The following is an 18,635-nucleotide window of genomic DNA, read 5'->3' as shown; positions in this document are numbered from 1 at the left end:
AAAAATTCGAGAGACCGGAAAAGATGGGGCCCCAGATAGATTGGGGCCCCCCGCAAGCTTCATGCTGCGGGGGCCTCTATTACGCCCCTGGCCGAGTTGGTCAATTAAATCATATCACGGCTTCAAATTCACGTTTTTATAAACAATTTATTTTTTGCGCTAACCTTTTATGGTAATGCATTGTTGTTTTTACCCAAATAGGTATCAACAAATTAACCACTAAATAGTTCTAGAATATCTTTGGATACATCTGAGTTAATTTAACTAAACCAACGATTCGTAGTTGGAACAGAGTATAGAGTAATTTTGGTGTTGTGAGGTCATTGCCCAGACGCGCTTGTGTTGTTATTATTAGAATGGTAAGGTCCTCAGTTTCATCAATGCCATACTGTTTTATACAAAATGCTTAAAATAATGTACACAGAAAGAAGAAGTGCACTTGGGTTCGCTTTTTAGGAAATCAATCAATCCAAAGCGAATTGACAGCCAAAAAAATGAATCCATTAGATCTCAACTGAAGCGGTGAATGTATCTCATATGTATACATAAGTTATTTTGGAGACTTGATTTATACATGGATAAAAAATGTCAGATAAATTATATAGTTATAGGTTTGTCATAAAATTTTTTAGATATGGATAAGTAAGCACTGTAGTAGGATACTAACATGTACCTACGCGTAACTACATGAAAAATAAATATTTGAATTGATCACAAAATGAACATTAAAACTGTAATTTATAATAAGTCTTAATAATAATAACTATACCCATCTGTCCATCCAATATTCCAAAAAGTACATATTTAAAATAGTCCAGGGACCGAAGCTTTTCACCTCGCAATTTTTACCTAATAGATCGATTTACTTGAAAATTTGAGAGCAAATGATGGATAATAGTCCAAGGATCAAAATATAATATAAATATGATACCGAAAGACGCTTTTACCATGGGGTGGTTCCCACCTCATCTCGGGGGTGGAAATTTTTTATTATATTTTGGCCGCAAAAGTTCTTCTTCTTCTTCTTCCTCTTTATAAGCAATTCTGCTTGTTTATTGGCGGATTGATACCTCTATGGAAGGTTGTCACTCCATCTTTTGCGCGGTCGGCCGATACTTCTTCTGCCGATTGGTGATTTATCTCGTGCTATTTTGACCACACGTGTCTCCCCCATTCTGGTTATGTGGTTGTTCTATTCTCTTTTTCTATTTAGTGTCCATTCGTTTATACTCTGTACGTTACATTGTCTTCTGATATCTTCACTACTCTTTCGATATCTCATTGTATTTCGATTTCCTGTAATTCTTCTCAGAACTCTCATCTCTGCCGTTTCCAGTAGTCTTTGTGTTGTGGCTGTATCGGGTCTTGTTTCTGATGCATAATGTCATTATTGGTCTTACACTGGCTTTATAAATTATTGACTTCATCTCATTGTTAATATGCCGGTTTCACCATATAGTGTTATTAAGGCATCCTGCCAGTCTATTTGATCTTTGTACTTGATTTCTCACTTCTTTGTCCAGATCTCCGTAACTTGACAATGTAATTCCAAGGTATTTTATTTCCATTACTTGTTCAATATTGATACCATCACTTTCTATTTTACATCTGATTGGTTCTTTACTGATTACTATTGTTTCGGTTTTCTGAGATGAAATTGTCATATTGAATTATTTTGCTCTTATGTTAAATCTGTGGACTAATCTTTGCGATCTATCTTCATCTTGGGCTATCAATATTGCGACATCTGCGTAGCAGAGTATTTTTACTTCTTTGTTTCTCATTTTATATCCTCGTCCTTTGTTGACGTTTTTGATGATTTCATCCATGATTAAATTGAAGGGCATAGGACTCAATGAGTCTCCCTGTCTTATTCCGCTGCCTAGGTTCTGTAAGTTGTCCATCTATTCTGACTTCCATTTTGTTGTTTTGGTAGATGTTTTCAATAGTTTTTATGATATCTAGAGGGACTTCTCTATTATAAAGAAGATGGATTACATCTTTGAGTCTTACTCTGTCAAATGTTTTCTTCAAGTCAATCAGACATAGAAATGCTGGTCGCTTATACTCTAGTGAGTTCTCAGTAATTTGCTTTATGACGAATATTGCATCTGTACACGATCTTCCAGTAAGAAAACCCTGTTGTTCATCTGCTAAACTTATCCTCTAATTCATTAGGTCTTGTAAAAAATTTTTTAACCGTAAAAGTTGATACAAACATTAATTCTAAGCAAAAAATGTTCTATACATTTTTTTGATAAAATTGATAGTTTTCGATTTATTCGCTATCGAAAGTGATAGTTTTATCAGAAAACAACGACTGCGTTGTTGTCGTTGCTCTCTGGTTTTATATCGAAAAAATCAATGTTTTTCGATAATATACTCATTTACGCTTCACTCAATTTTTGCAAGCAAGCAAGCAAGCATAGTGATTTAACCCAGCCTGAGAGACTTGCTCACCCCTAGAGAATGACATTCGGGTGATACAATTCATTGGGGCGAGGAGGATTAACTCCCGTAAGCAGGAATCACTCCACCCCGCTTCAATGCTCCAGACCATCCACTTACCCCCCGATAGCACTCTGATGCGCTATAGGGGCTCTCAATCAGCAAAGTGCTTATCATATGGGAGTCTTGGGTACACGGACTCCCATATGAAATCCCCCGATCAATGCAGGCCAGCGTGAGGCGCTCTATTCCCGCTATCTCTAGTGACTTATCTTCGATCTGTTTTGCTTGCTCGGGCGCCGAGTCCCCGCTCTGGGCTATGTCCAGTTCGGTGACTCGGCGCTCGAGGATGTAGGCCCCTCATGCCCGTTTTTTGGGTTTTGTTACTAGTATTTTTTTGTGGCTTTCGCCTATTGTTAATATTTTATTGATGTGTTTAGTGGCTGTATACTTGTATAGTAATATTTTCAAGTATAGTCCTGAAAGAAACAGATAGTAAAAAGAGAAAAATCAAAGAAGCGGCTCTAATTATGCTAAACGAAACCAATTGTGTCGCAAATTCCTCGGTGGAATGCAGTAGGATGTGGATACCCATACTGAAAGAGGAAGTCAATAGAAAGAAAATACCACAATTAGTAAGTCAATAGTCGAGTTAGTACATATTTTATATTTTAGTATTACTTATATACCCATGTATTATTGATATTATTTATAATTTAAACAAAATTATAGTAAAGTCAGTATTTGGTATTAATTTTGAGAGTAAATTAAATGTAAGACCAAATACTTACGATGTCGGGATAGTATCACGAAGTTTTTCCTGGTTTTCCCTCGTGATTTACTATGAGATCTCTAACGCGAGAATTTTAATGTCACCGTTGCATGTGGTTGTCTTTTTAAAGACAGATCACATGCTATGATATTTTTGTGACGGATATTCTTGAGTTGGGGTTGATTTCATGTAATCGAATGAACTATCTTTCAGTAAAGTCGTCCCAGGAACGCAACTCATAAATATTGGCAATATCATTTTAAAGTCTTCTACTTTAAAATGTATCATATGTATCTGAATTTCCGATATAAATGAGTCAAATTAAATAAATTATTAGAAGAATTTTTTTACTAAGCAACAACATTTTTGTTTATATTAATAGTATTTTGTATTTTGACAACGGCACCCGATTTGGGCGTCGAAACGTTAATAAAAATCATTTTTTAATAATATTGTGGCTTATTTCCCATTCTAAATAGTTAAAATTGTAAAAATGCCACAAGAAAATAGCTTCAGAACAACATTCATTTTTACCAAACTACAAAAATTCTTTATTCGCTTTTAACTCCAGTTTTTTTTAAAACTAATCATTCTAAGCCATACAAACTTCTTGAATCTATTAATAATACATAAATAAAGAAGAATGAATAAGGCCAATGACTAAAAACACCGCTAATTTACATTATTATGCTTCCAACTGGATTTCTTCTTTTTTTTTCAAAAAAGCTAATAATTTTGTAGGTTTTTGTAAGGTCTATAGGCGTATTAATATTAAAGCTATTTTAAATCCTCAGTCGCAAAAAGAGGTGACTTTGAAAGGGTTGGTAAAGGTGGTTTTTACATGTTATTACAAGTTTTAATTGTCAATAGCTCACTCAATTCTTTCCGTAGCAAAATTTTTGCAAACTAGGTTCTTGACAATTAAAAAAGCTACAATTTCAAATTTAAACATTTTTTCGTATCTCTTATGCTAATCTCTCTATTCTGAAGAAAAGGCCATTTTTTCCAAACTACAAAAATTCGTTATTCGATTTTAACTCCATTTTTTTAAAAACAGATCATTCTAAGCCGGTCAAATTTCTAGAACCTATTAATAATACATAAAGACTAAATAAGGTCAATGACTAATTTTAATTAGGGTGGTGATTAGGGGGTTGCTTCCGATCACTTTTTCGCTGAAAAAAATAGGGACTGACAGTCTTTTCATTATAAGTCACTTCATTTTTTGAACTAGAGTCTGTTTTATTTCTGGACATAGATATTTTTAAATAATTTAAATTAGTTTGAACAAGTTATCCCCGAAAAAATCATAGTTTCCCGTCTTTTGACTTTGAAACTACAATATTTACCATTTGACGAAGAAGAGCTAACATATAATAAAGTATAGCTCGATTACTATTGGTCTTAAAGAAAATTAAAAAAAACGGTTTTGTTTATTTTTTCAAAAAGTAAATTTTTGTTAAGAAAAGTTGTTTTGATAAAATGAAAACTTTCGGAGTTATTAGCAGAAAGCTTACTTATTCTCAAATTTTCAAGCAAAGCGATCCAGTCTGTAAAAATTGCAATTTTTTGTCCTATTTTAAGCTTCATTACCTACTTGGACTAAAAGTAAATTGTACTGTAAACAAATTATTTGCTTAGTAATTATTTATGACAACTCAGTCATAAATTCAAAAATGTGAATAACTTTGATTACCTGTGTGTAGTATTCGATGTAGGTACCTAAATAGAAAAGCAAAATGAAAGTTGGATGCAGAATAGAAAAAGAAACTAAAAAATGAGCCAGTATAAGAGCCCTTCTTCTTCTGCTTTTTTGGTATCATAGCCTCGGATTGGTCTTTGCCTGTCTGACTATGTCCTTCCATTCGGATCTCTCTTGTGCACTTCTTCTCAATTGTCTTATGTTCATGGTTTTCAGGTCATCTTCCACGTCATCCATCTATCTCGTTCTGGGCCATCCTTTGTTGTTTTCTTATATTTTATTTGTTGTTTTTTTATCGCCTTGTCACTACGCACGTCCCAGCCATGACAGTCTTTGACTTTTCACAAATCGGACAATATCGTAGCCTTCATTCAATTCAACATCTAATATATCAAATATTGTTTGGAATATTGAATGTACAGATCTGTATAATGATTAAGACTGATTGTAAACGTAAAAAATGTAGATAATTTTACAGAGATCACAGAAATACAAAAAGTACTACTGTTTAAATGTTCATTTTGTGATCAACCTAAATATTTATTTTTCATGTAGTTACTTTACGCGAACATCTTAGTATCCTACTATGGTGCTTACTTATCGATAAATATCTAAAAAAAAATTATGATAAAGGTATAACTATATAATATATTTCACTTTTTTTTCTCACAATTTCTTTCTATAATTTATCTCACAATGTTTTATCCGTGTATAAAAACAAGTCTCCAAAATAACTTATGTATAAATCAGATACATTCACCGCTTCAGTTAATGGATTCATTTTTTTGGCTGTCAATTCGCTTTGGATTGATTGATTTCCTAAAAAGCGAACCCAAGTGCACTTCTTCTTTCTGTGTACATTATTTTATGCATTTTGTATCAAAAAGTATGGCATTGATGAAACTGAAGATCTTATTTATACGCACAATAGGCCGTTAATACCTAGAGTATTTTTATAAAATGCAATCATAATATTCGCTAATTATACAATAATTATTTAAACAAAACTCAAACTTAAGATTATACAAAACTCTTTAACTGCCCTGAAGGACCCGATGAACAATATTTCTTTGACGATATGCAAAGACAAGGACGGAGAACTACTAACAGAGAAGCACACAATTATAACTAGATGGAAAGAACACTCAACGAAAAAGGTACGTAATATCAATAAAAATGTTAATTCAGACAACAAACGCAATACTTAAAATTTGTCCAATTCTTGGTTTTATTGGGACAACAAAACGATGTTCATCAATTCATTATTTTCGTTCGTTGAGCCAATGTATTACGTTTATTGAATGAATGAACATTCATTATGTATACCATAATATCACTTTATTGGTATTACGAACTCTGTTCACTGAGTCAACGAACACTATTTATTGATATTACGAACTCTCTTCACTGAGTCAACGAACATTATTTATTGAAACAACAACGTCGTTAATTGACCGACGAAGACTATTCGTTGTGTCAATAACAGTGTTATTTCTCCTAACGTATTTCGTTTATTTCTACAATTATTTCCGTTTATTGTTACAATTAATTCCGTTCATTCCCACAATAAATACGGGTTTTCTTACAAACAATTCTATTCAGTCTTACAATCAGTTTCGTTCATTCCTACTATGAACGTATTTTATATTAAGAGGAAACAGTAGCGATCAACAGGTAGCGAAAACGCGTTCCAAGATTGCGCCTGTAATTTTGAATATTTTTCGAGATATTTGGCACACTTATTCGTAATATAATAAAGAATGGCGGTACAGAGCCCAATTTAAAAAATATATTAATATGTGGAAATTACTCTGTAATTAAATACAATATTAAAAAAACGAGCCTGTACCGCCATTAAGAAGAATAAAAAAATACACTTTCTTCAAATAAAATTTTTTACCCGATGCCTAGATTTTGTGTCATTTTGGAACTACTAAAATTTTTTATTTCATTAGTCGTTCCAAAATGACACAAAATCTAGGCATCGGATAAAAAAGTTTATTTGAAGAAAGTGTACTTTTTTGTTCTTCTTAGTGGCGGTACAGGCTCGTTTTTTAATATTGTATCGAATTACAGAGTAATTTCCACATATTAATATATTTTTCAGATTGGGCTCTGTATCGCCATTCTTTAATATATTACGAATACGTGTGCCAAATATCTCGAAAAAATATTCAAAATTACAGCCGCAATCTTGGAACGCGTTTTGGCTACCTGTTGATCGCTACTGTATCACCTTAATAATTACTGAATGCAATAGCCCAATGGATATTAATTGATTAATAATAATTTTTTAAATCCCCCTTTTTTGTCCTTAACCTAAAGGACTTTACACTGTGTGATTTTTCATATGATTTTACTTATACAGTGTACTGGAATAAGTGTTACACTCCCACCACCCCCTTATTAACTTATTCATTTTTAGCACATAAGCAAAACGCTCGGACAGGTCGATTTTTAAAATAATCAAAGTATATTATAACATCAATGTTTCGAACTTTACACGATCCCTCTTCAAGTGACAGGCGCGACGTAACTTTGATTTTTTTTAGTGGGAAAGTACGTCATGTGACAGCTTATTTAAGAGCGTTTGAAATAGTGATTCCAAAAATGTAGAACACTTTAATCTTTTTGAGAGCGCAGGTGCAAAATTTCGATCGAATTCTTTTTAATCGCATTCATTTTTTTGGAATTCTGAGAAAACTAATAAGTATTTTTGAAAAATTTAAAAGCAGCATAAAATATTACATTATTACCGAGGGCAGAAAGTCCCTTAGAATAAACAAAAAGTTTCTGTTGAATGGTATGCCTATTTGAAATAAAAAATCATACTAAATATTCTCTTTTTCACCCCTGTGACTTATTAAAATAATCATTATAGAGGTTCTCAGGGACTTCAGACCCTCGATAATACTGTAATATTTTATTTTGCATTTAAATTTTCAAAAATAATAATTAGTTGTCTCAGGATTCGCAAAAGTGAATACATTTAAAAAGAATTCGGCCGAAATTTCACGATAATAGACACACAAACTTACTTCCTTCTACTACGGACTACACTTGAAAACGAAATGCAATTATTATTCGGCACTTCGGTAACACAGAGAAGCTAGGGGTATCACGATAAGGAAAAGCCGTTAACTTTCAAATGTTCAAGCAAAACATTTATTGTCTCAACAACTACGATTATTGTCACAATTGACGCATTGATTGTGGGTATTAAATGCAGTAGTAAATTGATTAATGCATTCGTTGCCACAACAATCAATTTACATCTATTCAATAATCATATATTACTCTATATTAACAACATTTGTACATTGTTTTAATGAAATCTGTACGTTGTCACGATAAACCAAGGTAATTGCTTGTCATCTACGAAATCAAGAACGTGAGTTGCTGCCAGAATTAACAGTATTTATTAAATATATAATATATAATAATATATAATTATATATATTAAATATATAATTCTTAATAGAATCAAGCAGAAATGTGAAGAGACAATGGGAAACAAACAATTCGGTTTCAGAGAAGGATTGGGAACAAGGGAAGCTTTGTTCTCAATGTTAACATTACTTCAAAGATCATGGGAAGTACAGAAACCAATTTACGTCTGCTTTATAGATTTTAAGAAGGCGTTTGATAGAGTTCAACATGATAGGTTGTTTGAATATCTAGAAATGATTGGAATAGACGATAAAGATCTGAGACTTTTACAACATCTATATTGGAATCAAGAAGCTTCTATTCTGGTAGACGGCAAAGAAACAGACAAAATTTGCATTCAAAGAGGTGTCAGACAAGGTTGTGTGTTATCCCCAACTTTGTTTAACGTATACTCAGAAATAATTTTTAATGAAGCCTTGGAAGGACAATGTGGAGTTCGAATCGGGGGAGAAACTATTAACAACATCAGATATGCAGACGACACCGCGATCATGGCTGAAAATATCGAAGATCTTCAATTCCTTATAGATCGAGTCACTAGAGAATGCTCCAATAACGGACTTAACATAAATGCAACAAAGACAAAGTTACTTGTGGTTAGTAAACAAGACGTCGGCCCTATGCAACTAATTGTCAATGATGAATCAATAACAAAAGTTAACCATTTTAAATACCTAGGATGTTGGATAAACGAGACACTAAATCCGGATGAAGAAATTAAAACTCGTATAGAAATTGCAAGAGGAGCATTTATGAAACTTAGATCTATTCTGAGCAACTCTCAGCTGAACTTACAACTAAGAATCAAGTTCCTAAAATGTTATGTGTATCCTGTATTACTATATGGATGTGAAACCTGGATCATGAAGGTTAACATGATGAACAAATTAGAAGCCTTTGAGATGTGGTCGTATCGTAGAACGCTCAGAATATCTTGGGTTCAACGCATTTCAAACAGAGAAGTCTTAAACAGAGTAGGTCAAGGCGAAGGTGACTTAATGAAGATGATAAAAAAGAGAAAACTTGGATATCTGGGGCATATAATGAGAGGTAGCAGATACAGGATGCTGCAGTTAATACTCAATGGAAAGATCGACGGAAAAAGAGGAATTGGTCGAAAGAAATATTCATGGCTCCGAAACCTTCGTCAATGGACTGGCTTATCAGCAGATCAATTATTACATGCCGCACAAGATCGAGAACGATATCGGCAAATTGTTATGGAAGCTACCTACGCCTAAAAATTTGGGCACGGTACTAAAAGAAGAAGATTAAATATACGAAACTAAGTTATTGGCTGAATAAATTGAGTGTTATTGATTAATGTACTCTAGTTATTCTCACAATTATGATTTAATCATTGTGACAATAACCAAATACATTCGTCAATGTCTAAAAGTTCGTTGAAACAACAAATTAAATTGTTGTGACAACGAAATACTATTCAGTAATCACTGTTAATCAATATTACGAACTAAATTTTTGAGTGAATACTTAGATCCGTAGTGGTTGTGAAACCTGGGTAATGACGAAAAGGGATGAAGCCCAACTCAGGACATTCGAGAGAAAAAAACTGATAAAAGTATATGGCCCTGTGCAAGAGGAAGACGACACATGAAAAATCAGTAGAAACAACGAAACAACTATTTTAATGAATTGAATGAAGGCTACGATATTGTAATTGTACGATTTGTGAAAAGTCAAAGACTGTCATGGCTGGGACATGTGCAGAGACAAGACAATGCAAAAACAATAAAGAAAATATAAGAAAACAACAAAGAAAGGCCCAGAACGAAATATATGGATGACGTGGAAGATAACCTGAAAACCATGAACATAAGACAATGGGGAAGAAGTGCACAAGAGAGATCCGAATGGAAGGACATATCCAGACATTCAAAGACCAATCCAGGGTTATGATACCAAAAAGAAGAAGAAGAAGAAGGGCTCTCAGACTGCCTAATTTTTTAGTTTCTATTTCTATTCTGGCATCCAGCATACACACAGGTAATCAAAGTTATTCACATTTTTAAATTTATGACTGAGTTGTCATAAATATTATATTATTGCCTAATAGGCTATTGATTATGTACTATAGAAAGGAACTACAACGTTAACGGGGTCTTATTATTTCATATGGTCAATGGATATCTCTATATGAAAAACCGCGGAGTGCTACCATTTAAATGGGTGCGTTTTTGAGAAATGGGTGAATTAGTCCCTGGGCACAGGTTACATTAGGGTGAGTTCTATGCACTTTTGGTACAAACACGTCTACATTAAAATTGTTCTTCGTTAAATGTGCTACCTAAATATCACTTTTTAAAGTCAATGATACTTTTTTTTACAAAAATATATTCAAAAGAAGAAGCACAAACAAACCCAAAAGAAAGAAATTTTGTTTTTTGTCACATAACTTTTGTCCAAGGGGATATAGGTATAGACATTGCTTCACAGAAAAAAAACTTACATATTTTCTCTTTAAAACTGTGTTTAGTAGAGGTCATTAGGATTTACAGTTTTCGAAATATGATTTTTAAAAGTTCGCCACTCACAGCAATTTTGGGCAATTTGCCTTGTTATTTCGCAAATATTGTTCTGTAACTTTTTTCTACGTAACTTTAGGTATATGCAATGGTACATATAAGAGGAATAGAAATCAATTACCTTTAAAATGGTCTACTGCATAATGTTGTACGACTTCTTTTAAAGAGGTTATCTTTTTCAAGACTTTTAACGAGTTTTTATATTTTTTACGATTATATTTTAAATTTCCCATTATAACTTTTTTTTTCTATATGGTATATATTATATAATAAAAAAGTTAGCTTATTCTATTTACTTTAAAATGATGTATTGTAAAAAATTATAGGGTTATTTTTGAATAAAATATGCTTTTTCAAATTGTACTTGCAACGATTTTTGATTTTAGGATTATTTTTTAAATTCCTCATTATAACTTTTTTATGTGATTGTGTGTTATGATTGAATCTTATTTTTTATAGATAATACTTTGGATCCACTTGACTCGGCCGGGTAAACTTCAAAATATTGATTAATTCCAATATTTACTGTCAAAGCTCCTGCACCACAAGCTTTGCTAGAAAAAATAGCATGTAAATGTACAAAAGGATGTACAAAAAACTGCGGTTGTAGGAAGATAGGAATTAGTTGTTCAATATTCTGCAAAGGGTGTATGTGCATGGGTACTAATTGTGGGAACTCTAAGATAACTGAGGTGTCAGAAGAAGATATTGAAGCTAATGCTAACAAAGAGATGGACTTTGATTTTGAAAAATTTTTAAATGTTAACGTTTAAATAATTTTAACTACAGTGATGTTTTTTAAGACTAATGTTTATGTAATTTTTGTAAAAGAAATAATTTTAAATAATACAGGTAAAAAAATATTAAATCACTCGGTTTTCATTATGTATTTAAATATAGATGATACACCATTTTAAAGAACGGACAGTAAGCCCCCTTTTTTGCGCAATATATAGGTATATTCATGTACAAGAAAAAAAAAGTTATAATGAGAAATTTCAAAAATAATCGTAAAAAATTTAAAAAATAATATTTTTTTTATATGAGATATTATATAATATAATATAATATATTATATAATAATTTTATTTTATTTTTATATTATATTATAAAAAATCGTTAAAACTATAAAACCTTGAAAAACTATAATCTCTTGAAAAAAAGTCGTACAACGTTATACAGTAGACCATTTTAAAGGTAATTGATTTCTATTCCTATTACGTGTACCATTGCATATACCTAAAATTACGCAGAAAAAATTTACAGAACAATATTTGCGAAATAAGAAGGAAAATTGCCCAAAATTGCTGTGAGTAGCGAATTTTGAAAAATCATATTTCGAAAACTTTAAATCCTACTGACCTCTACTGAACATCATTTTAAAGAGAAAATATGTAAGCTTTTTTTCTGTGAAGCAATATCTATACCTATATCCCCGTGGACAAAAGTTATGGGACAAAAAACAAAATTTCTTTCTTTTGGGTTTCTTTGTGCTTTTCTTTTGGATATATTTTTGTAAAAAAAAGTACCTTTGACTTTAAAAAGTTATATTTAGATAGGAAATTTAACCAGGAATAATTTTTATTTAGACGTATTTGTAGCAAAAGTGCATAGAACTCACCCTAATGTAACCTGTGCCCAGGGACTAATTCACCCATTTCCCAAAAACGCACCCCTTTAAATGGTAGCACTCCACGGTTTTTTCATATATAGATGTCCATTTACCAAATCAAATAATAAAACCCCGTTAATGTTGTAGTTCCTTTCAGCTATCTTATTTTGAATATAATCAATAGCCTATAAGCAAAGAATTTGTTTACAGTACAATTTACTTTTAGTCCAAGTAATGAAGTTTAAAATAGGACAAAACCTCGCAATTTTTACAGAATGGATCAATTTGCTTGAAAATTTGAGAATAGAATAAGTAGTGGATAGTCCAAGGATCAAAATCATTATGATGCCGAAAGGCGCTTTTACCATGGGGGTGGTTGCCACTCCATCTCGGGGGTGGTAATTTTTATTATATTGTGAGCGCAAAAGTTGGTAAAAACATTCATTCTAAGCAAAAAATGTTCTATACATTTTTTTGATAAAATTAATAGTTTTCGATTTATTCGCTATCGAAAGTGTTAGTTTTATATCGAAAAAATCAATGTTTTTAATAAGCTTTCTGCTAATAACTCCAAAAGTTTTCATTTTATTAAAACAACTTTACTTAAAAAAAATGAACCTTTTGAAAAAATAAACAAAACCGTTTTTTTTTAAATTTTCTTTAAGACCATTAATAATCGAGCTATAGTTTATTATATGTAGGCTCTTTTTCGTCAAATGCTAAATATTGTATTTTCAAAGTCAAAAGACGGGAAAACTATGCATTTTTCGAGGACAACTTGTTCAAACTAATTTAAATTATTTAAAAATATCTATCTCCAGAAATAAAAAAAAAAGTCTCTAGCTCAAAAAATTAAGTGACTTATAATGAAAAGAATGCCAGTCCCTATTATTTTCAGCGAAAACATGACCAGAAGCAACCCCCTAATCACCACCCTAATTAAAATTAGTCATTAACCTTATTTAGTCTTTTATTAGGTTCTAGAAATTTGACCGGCTTAAAATGATGAGTTTAAAAAAAATGGAGTTAAAATCGAATAACGAATTTTTGTAGTTTGGAAAAAATGACTTTTTCTTCAGAATAGAAAGATTAGCATCAGAGATACGAAAAAATGTTTTAATATGAAATTGTAGCTTATTTAATTCTCAAGAACCTAGTTTGCAAAAATTTTTTCTACGGAAAAAATTGAGTGAGCTATTGACAATTAAAACTTGTAATAACATGTATAAACCACCTTTACCAACCCTTTCAAAGTCACTTCTTTTTGCGACTGAGGATTTTAAAAAGATTTAATATTAATAAGCCTATAGACCTTATAAAAACCTACAAAATTATTTTTTACCAAGCTTTCTAATATAACAAATAAAAAAGTTACGGTTAAAAAATATATATTTTTTTTTTGAAAAAAAAGGAGAAATCCAATTGGAGGCATAATAATGTAAGTTAGCGGTGTTTTTAGTAATTGGCCTTATGAATTCTTCTTTATTTATGTATTATTAATAGATTCTAGAAGTTTGACTGGCTTAGACAAGTGCACAAAATCAATAAAAATTGGAATAATTATGTAAAGAAAAATAATTAACAGGTGGCATTATAAATAACGTTATAATCTTATAATCTTCGTAAACTCCAATATTACTAATAAATTATTATCAAATGTTACAGTAGTATGGTATAGTTAGACCCAAACCCAGACATCCAAAGTGAAAGTTATCCTCCAACACCAAATTCTTCTATATGGTCCACATAATGTTCAGAAAAAAGTCACGCCATTTTGAGCGTCGGGTTTGGGGGGAGAGGGGGGAGAAATCTGCAAATTCGTATTTTTCTAGGTTTTTTCGTCAATATTTCTAAAACTAAGCGGTTTACCATGAACAATCTTCTACACAAAATTGCTCTACATTAAATTTGAAATAAAGAAGGTCCTATGCATAACCCTTCTAAAATGAACGGTTCCAAAGTTACGGAGGTAGTATAGTATATTGGTCTAAAAAAAGCCCTAACCCAGACATCCAAAGTAAAAGTTTTCCTTCAACACCAAATTGTTCTGTATGGTCCACATATTGTTCAGTAAAAAGTTACACCATTTTGAGCGTCCGGTTTGGGGGGAGATGGGGGAGGAGTCGGTAAATTAGTAGTTTTTTTACGTTTTTCGTCAATATTTCTAAAACTATGCTTTAGCGTAAGGAATGTTCTATAGAAAAATGTTCTACATAAAATTTAAAACAAAAAAGGTTCTATACAAAATTGTTATAAAATCAACGGTTCCAGAGTTACGGAGGGTGAAAAGTGGAGGTTTTCGATACTTGTTATATGTACCGATTTCTCCCCCCTCTCCCCCCCCCCAAACCCGACGCTCAAAATGGTGTGACTTTTTTCTGAACATTATGTGGACCATATAGAACAATTTAATGTTGAAGGATAACTTTCACTTTGGATGTCTGGGTTTTTGGTATAGTTATATCATAAATATTGCCCAAAAAATATAAAAAGTATCGAAAACCTCGACTTTTCACCCTCCGTAACTCTGGAACCGTTGATTTTATAACAATTATGTATAAACATTTTTTGTTTTAAATTTCATGTAGAATTTCCTTGTATATAACATTGTTTACGCTAATGCATAGTTTTAGAAATATTGACGAAAAACGTAAAAAAACTACTAATTGACCGGCTTCTCTCCCATCTCGCTCCCCAATCGGACGTTCAAAATAGTGTAACTTTTTACTGAACAATATGTGGACCATATGGAACATTTTGGTGTTGGAGGAAAACTTTTTCTTTGGATGTTTGGCTTAGGCCTTTTTTTGGACCAGTTATACTATACTAATGCATAGGGCCTTTTTTGTTTCATATTTAATGTAGAACAATTTTGTATAGAAGGTTGTTCATGCTAAACCGCATAGTTTTAGAAATATTGTCAGAAAACTTAAAAAACTACAAATTTAACGATTTCTCACCCCTCTCCCCCCCCCCCCCCCCCGCCCAAACCCGACGCTCAAAATGGTGTGACTTTTTTCTGGACATTGTGTGGACCATATAGAACAATTTGGTGTTGAAGGATAACTTTCACTTTGGATGTCTGGGTTATGCCATCTTTTGGATCAACTATACTATACTACAACGATTACTTTATTTTCTTAAATTATACACACGATTTATTAAACCCTATTCAATACACAATCCTTTAATACTGAATATATAAATGTGGAGTTATTTGATCTCGTACATAGTAAGTATGTAAATTTCCTGAAGTTTCAAGGCCTCTTATGTCATCTTTTTAATATACAAGCACATACGCCTCTTATATATTCAAAATCTTAGTCATCCACTACTAATACACAATAGGCTGAACGGTCATTGAATTCGGTATTCTTCTTCCACTCCCTTCTCTCCGAAACATTGTTAAACTGTTCGAATGCCACATAAAATTCCATGTCCCTTGATAAATTCCCTATAGGTCAGGAAATGAACGTGAAACACTGCGATATCATGTAATTTTCCGTGTCACCACCGAATTCCATGAAAATTTGGATTTAGATTCCTCTTACCCTCTATTAGAGCTTCCTTCCCCTCCATTTCCTGATTTTCCGGGAAATGAGTAAAAAATGATAAAAAAATCCGGATTTCCGGGAATCTTACAGATTATTCTGGGATTTTTTTTATATTCAACGACACATTCAAAAAATTCAGATTAAACACAAATTTATAATTTTTCTATTGTTAAAATTTTCTTCAAAATTTTTAATTTTTTTTAATTTTTGAATTTTTCTACAAATTTTTAATACATACCTAATCACATTTATACGTTTTTATACTAATTGCATTGAATAATTGAAAAAAACAATTTCTTCTATTTATTTTTAAATTTGCCGATTCCCGGAAAATTCAAATTACCGACTCCCGGTTCCCAGGAAATCAAAAGGGGTCGGGAAAATGGAGCTCTACTCTCTAAGTACATTAATTTTGGACTTGACCCTAGAGATGCTTTTACTTGGGGCGTGAAAGTCACCCCTTCTCAGGGGTGGAAACATATACCTTCAAAATAAGTCCGGAAATGGATAAATTGACTGATTCTAAGCAACGTTTCTTCTAATATGTGGTTTTTCCACTAAGTCAATACTTTCTGAGTTATTTGCGAGTGAAAATATTCATTTGTCGACAAAAAAAGCACGTTCTTAGACTGTTTTTGGCAAATAATTTTCATTCCTTTTTGTTTTATTTTTATAAAAAATTGTAGCATCAAACCTAAGCTAGTTATGCTCAAAATAAAGTTGGTCCCTTTTTTTGAAAAAAAAAATCGTGAATATCAGTCCCCAAATTAGCATCTCAAGTGAAATCAGTTGTTACAGCTTTACAATTTTCTTTTTAGCCCGTTTTACAGCTTGCAATTATACCTGCAAGACGCAAAAAAGTATCCAAAAGGCATGCGCAGTATGTCGTCAGCTGATTATTTCGTCGTCAATGGAGAGATAATCGGTTTGATGCCATTTTTTGTGCCAAGTTTTCATGCAAGTCTAGAGAATTTGGAGTTCGAATTCCTTAATTGGTAGAAAATAGGAGTACCTAATTTTCATCATCTGCTTGGATAAATATTTCTTCTGTTAGAAATATATTACCCCTCTTCTTGTTCAACCAAGGTCTTATCCACCATCTCCGTTCTCGGCGTTCTAAATTAGTAATTAAAAGGCTGGCTGGAGCAATAATAATATTTAAGGTTGCTGCCACTGCCTTTTTCCTTTTATACTTGGTTATTTTTAATAGTTTGGTATTTCAAAATTTACTAAATGGTGTTAAATAAACAGCAATAAATAACTAAAAAAATCAATAGTTTATAAGTTAGGTTAACCAATAGACTTGCATGAAAGTTAGTCATGCAAGAAATTGCAGCAAGTTTTCTTGTGAGCTGTAAAACGAGCTTTACTTATGTATTTTTATATGATATATATTTTATCAGTTTCACGGGTTCCAAGTGCTTATTTTTGAAAGGGTTGTAGTTGAAAGGGCTTGAACGAGTTACTACTCACGAGTGTATGCAAACTTTAAAAATCCACATCTTAACCTATTTTGGTCTTATATAAAAACAAAAATCCAAATTATTCAATAAAGCAAAACCTACATTTTTTTACTCTTCAAGATTTTTTATATTACTAATACAGATCGTATAAACAATATAACTAATTTTTCATTTTTATTCCCTTTTTCTGGATTTCAAGCCATAGACATATTAAGGGTAGAAAAGGCATACTAAACAAAAAAGCGTAACGCAGTCGATGCGTGGTCTACCTGTCTCTTTTAACCAAGCGATCCCGCTCATGTGACAGACAAAGATGGCTATACCACTCAATCCTTAACACTTCGATGCACAGAGCGGCCCATACCTTGCCTAATCTACTAGTTATTATATCTATGTTTTAAGCTCATGTATCAACATATCAGCCACCACTCGAACATCTTCTTTGCAATGTCACTTTCGCAATGGTTATTTGACATCCGAATCATTTAACCGTTGCAACCAACTTAGTTCAAGTGCACTTGTACTGTAACGTTTCAATCAGCCGATTGAACGCTACACCAAGCTCCGCTTGGTATTTGTCCCTCGTACTATATATTTCTACAAGCGACCCTACTATCGTCAAATTAATTTGTCGAATTCTTCTAAGGTATTTAAACCGATACAAATTTGTACCGAGCTTTTTCATTTGCCACGTAAAGGAGTGACAATATCGCATAAATTATTGTGTTTGTGCTTAGGCCGTTAAACATATGGGTAAGTTTGATTATCTAGTTTTAAGTCTCAGTTTTTGTTACTGATTTCTTTTGCACAGCAGATACCTACTTTCCTCCTTGAAATAAAGCATAAAAACTTTTCTAATTTTATTTCTTTTTATTGCCCCTACCTTGGGAATAAAGCTGCAGGCGAACACTGTATGGGGAAGCAAACTGTAGCTGGAGAAAACTATCTTGGAGAGTAGAACGCAACAGCGATATCTCCCAACAGCCCACAGTATCCTGGATCCAAGTACTGATCTACTGATGCATCAGAAGAATGGCTTCAACAAGATAGCCCTAGAATTCCCACAACTACCGATAGCAACAGAAAGT

Source organism: Diabrotica virgifera, chromosome 9 (genome assembly GCF_917563875.1).
Source record: "Diabrotica virgifera virgifera chromosome 9, PGI_DIABVI_V3a".
NCBI classification, from domain to species: domain Eukaryota; kingdom Metazoa; phylum Arthropoda; class Insecta; order Coleoptera; family Chrysomelidae; genus Diabrotica; species Diabrotica virgifera.
The sequence above is the reverse complement of the archived record's forward strand: the minus strand, read 5'-3'. Positions refer to the sequence as shown.